The 4,343-nt window shown below is 36.2% G+C and overlaps 1 long non-coding RNA gene across 1 annotated transcript; it reads right to left on the minus strand.

The window, feature by feature from the left end:
- Positions 1-352: 352 nt before the first annotated feature.
- LOC122138383 lies at positions 353-3,941 on the minus strand. Its single transcript, XR_006155518.1, has 4 exons — positions 3,597-3,941; positions 3,263-3,333; positions 1,226-1,294; positions 353-1,147 (listed from the first exon to the last, which is right to left on the minus strand). It is a non-coding gene; the product is annotated as an uncharacterized LOC122138383 (long non-coding RNA).
- Between the last annotated feature and the right edge of the window lie 402 nt (positions 3,942-4,343).

Below are 4,343 nucleotides of genomic sequence, written 5' to 3' on the forward strand. Positions count from 1 at the left end.
TCAAATAAATGTTGTTCATTGTTTATTAATTGTTAGTTTATTGCTTATTTATTTATTATTTAAAAGAATGCTGAAAAAAAAATCAGTTTTCCCCAAAACACCAAGATATTTTTTATATATTTTTTAAATATTATATATATATATATATATATATATATATATATATATATATATATATATATATATATATATATATATATATATGAATGCTTGAGTATTTTTCAATGAAAAAGAAAAAAAAAAAAGAAAGATACAGACTAAAGTTTTTTGTATTTTATTTGCTACTTATACCTTCCAAAAATAAAAAAAATAAAAATAAAAATACTCTATACTTAAAACCTCTAAAAACCCCTATATGGTTGCAGGCAGAGTTTTTTTTTTTTTTTAAACAGTTTTGAAAACAAAGCTTCTGCTATTTTGGAAGTTATTCATTAAGATTGTCAGAGGTAAATTTATAAAATAGATTTACAAAATTTCAATACTCTCTCCCTCTCACACACACAAACCCCCTCATTGAGCTCACAGTTTGGGATCTGTTCAAATGCTGTCTCGTCTTTCACGTAATTTGCCCTTTTGCAAAGGCACTAGGTAAGAAAGCAACACAGATAAGTGGAGATTGAAATAAAGAGAGTGAGAGAGTAGCGTTAGCGGTGTAATTGAGAGAGAAGTGCTGATAAGAGCTCAACTCAGCCGTCGCACCCTAAACCAGTGTCCTGTTTCAGCCCTCCCCTCCTGTCCTTTCTTCCCCTCTCCTCCGCTTCTTTCTCTCCTGCTCTGCTCCACTGACTACATGCCACTGGAGTTAACTGATAACTTGACGGCTCCATTGACTGACTCCATCTAGGCGATGTTGGTCTTTTTCCCCCCTTTTCATCTTTTCTTTACTTGAAAATGTGTGCGAGTTCACTTCGAATACAAGGAGCTCTTTGTTGACACATACTGTACATGTACACTGAAACCTTTATGCCAAAACAGGTATAGAATTTGCTTTCTGCCCGAGAGTAGCCCACAAGAATAATGTCCCACTTAACAGTGAAACACTCCTTCAGCGGGTCATTCCTGTAATCCAAACATTTGTAAGGGATCGAGGCCTCCACCGGGGTTCAGGTCCACCAGCTGGTGTTTAAAGGGTGGACGAGGGAATGATCTGAGGGGAAAGCTGGGTATCAGTGCTCACAGGGGTTTGTAGTTTGTTCTGTTTATTTACCCGCTCTCCTGCCCTCACCCGTGTCTCTTTCTCTCTCCCTCTGTGTGTCTCCTGCCCTCCGGGCCGGGCAGGTTATGTCTGTATGAGCTACGAGAGGAAGGAGAGGAAAAGATGACTTTAGCCAGACAAGGTTAATTCTGTTTTCCTTTCCTTTGTCACTGTCAAGAGAGGGAAAAAAAAGAGAAAAGAGAAGAAAACAAGATAAAACAAACAACAGAACAGAAAAAAGCAGAAAACCAAAGTTCTGTATATAAAGTTCTTATATATATAAAAATGCTCAAATGTGCAACCATCCTTTATTGTTTGTACAAAGACGGGACAGTTTGTTTTGATACTGAACTAATCTCTCAAATGATCCGCCACAGCCAGTCATTCTATGAGAAGTGACGTTTATGGAAGAGCTAATGTCAATGTGTGCCAGTCATGTCTAATATAGTTTGACTGAAAACAGTTTTACAGGAAGTTGTTCTGGACCAGCTCAGATTAAATTATATCAATACAGCATAAATAAGTCATATGATATGTACTGTAATATTTGAACTCTAAAAAGAAATCACACCAGAACTACTCAATGCATTTTGGGTAGAGCAGATTAATTAATTTATTTTTTATTTTATTTTTTCTGCATTGGTAAGCTTTGGTGTTTTAGCTGTGCATAAAAGAGAGAATCAGAGATAGTGTCTAGCCACTTTTAAAAAATAATAATAATTATCATTATTATAAATCAGGACAAATAATAACTCATGCCTGAGTCTTCTGAAGTCGTGTGATAGCTTTGTGTGGGCAGAAAAAACAGAAAATTAGGGTGTTTTTCAAGGGGAAATTCACAATAATCCAAGTTTTACTCTCCATGAAATTTTGGCATCAATACTGACAAAATTTACATTTATGCATTTGGCAGATGCTTCTATCCAAAACAACTTGCAAGAGTTTTACACTCTACTGCTCGAGCTACAGGAATGACATGTGAATGTGTCTTTATTTAAAGCTTTGGCAGAGAAAGATTATGACTGAAAACAAGTATGTTTAAGTCTGTTCTTCACACTAAGCTACTGTATAATGTGATATTACAGGAAATAATGCACAAATCAGACAGATAGCTTTTACAGTTTTGTACTGTAGCTGTCTTTAGAAAAGAGCTGCATACAGATTTCTGCGTTGCATAGATGGCATGACATGAGGGTGAGTAAATAATGACAGCATTTTTATTTTTGGATGACCTACTCTATTAACTGTGCTGTGAATTACTTGTTAAGAGGGAAAGCTTAATACCAGTTTCACTGATTTGCTGTGTTGATAAGCAATCGATCCATCAATTAGTCAGCTTCCTCTGTTCCCAGCCCTCTGCTTGATCTAATGTCAACAGGAAATACCACTTGTGATGCAGTGGATGAGAATGTCACATATGAGCCGAACTACTGAGATACAGAACTAGACAGAAATCACAGGGTGGTATCCCAGACCTACATGACACTGCCCTCTTAATGACAACTCTGGGACAATTCCCAGAATGGGAAGAGACTTAAATGCTTGTCACTGACCTTACTTTGAATGATTCATCCATGTTTGAGTCTTTTTTTTTTTTTTTGGTAATTTATCAAAATGTCATAACAGGACTAAGCTTGACTTTAAAGTTCACTATCAGGTAATTTGAAACCTGTATAACTGACTTTTCTTTGTAAAACACAAAATAAAATGAAACATTTCAAAGAATGTTTCAATTGTTTTGTCCATATAAAGTCAAAGCAGTCGAAGAAACACTGAGGCCCATTGAAATCTATTGAATGGAGAGAAAATATCTGAATGTATTCTCTTTAATACATGTCTAGAAATTCTCTTTAAAATGTTTTTGATTAAAAGGAGCTAAAAATTCTCCTCTCTCTGTAATTTTTGTAAAGGACCTGGGTTTAAGAATATATATATATATATATATATATATATATATATATATATATATATATATATATATATATAAATAATTGTAATGGTCAATAAAACGGTAGACAGAACAACACAAAAAGAGAAAATAGATGACTGAACGTATGCACGGCGTACCTTATTCTTCTGCATCTGTTTGGGCCTTGTGTTTTCATTCTGTCAGCGAAAACAATGGTGCAGAAACAGACCTGTATGAAAACGACAGCTATATTTACCCAGCATTCTATCATATAGACACACGGCACATTCCTCAGCAGTGCTTTTGTCATAGTTGGCACACATATCAGCGGCACAGGCTGTTTTCTCAAACTTAGGGAAAAAGAGAGAGGAAGGAAAGTACAACTGAAAACAATGACATTACAGAGGGAGAGAGAGATGAAGGGCTTAGGCTTGAGGGAGAGGAAGGTGTTTAACTGTGCTCCTGCAGATAAGCAGTGATTAAAAAGCGTACCGGAACGCTGCGTGTGTCAGCGCAGTCAAACTTGCTCTTCTGTCTTCATTGGCCTAATGGTTTCACTCAGGTCTCGGTGGGAGAATGATGCCGTTTCAACATGAAACTCCAGATGTTCTAATCTGAAACTCTCTCCTGGCCTGAGAAAACCTGAGGGAGGCAACAGAAAAAAGCAGATCATCAGAAAACTAATGACGGCGTGTCAGAACACAGCTGCGACCCGTGAACTCTTAATTGCTTAACTCTTTCCTATTCGCCCCACCTCAATTACCCCAGCAAATTGCACATGATTGAATGAGTGAAGCTCACAAACAAGCAATAAAAAAAAAAAAAAAGTTTCTTATTTTTGTTCCGCCCCATCATTACACTTCCTTCCCATAATTTTCACTCGCTTTCAAATAGATTGGAAACGATGTGTTTGAAGTAGTCCTGATGAAGGATGAGGCAGCTGTTCTGAGGTGGCCTAAATTCTTTCAAGGATGTTACCACACCCGCATTCATTAATGCAAGTGAACACATTCTGACCCATGCAGAAATTATAGTTTGCGTTCACTGTGCACTTATTCCATAATCACTTTTGAAAAATGTGTTACTTTTTCAAAATATAGTAGGTAATGCTCCCCAAAGCCGACCATAGAGCATCAGCCAACTAAAATTGAGAAAGGTGATTATTTAATATAAACAAAATTGTTACCCCATTAAAAATAAAAGTACTGTGTTACTTTTGTATGAGTGATGCAACTTAGG

The sequence above is a fragment of the Cyprinus carpio genome, chromosome B9, assembly GCF_018340385.1.
Source record: "Cyprinus carpio isolate SPL01 chromosome B9, ASM1834038v1, whole genome shotgun sequence".
NCBI lineage: Eukaryota > Metazoa > Chordata > Actinopteri > Cypriniformes > Cyprinidae > Cyprinus > Cyprinus carpio.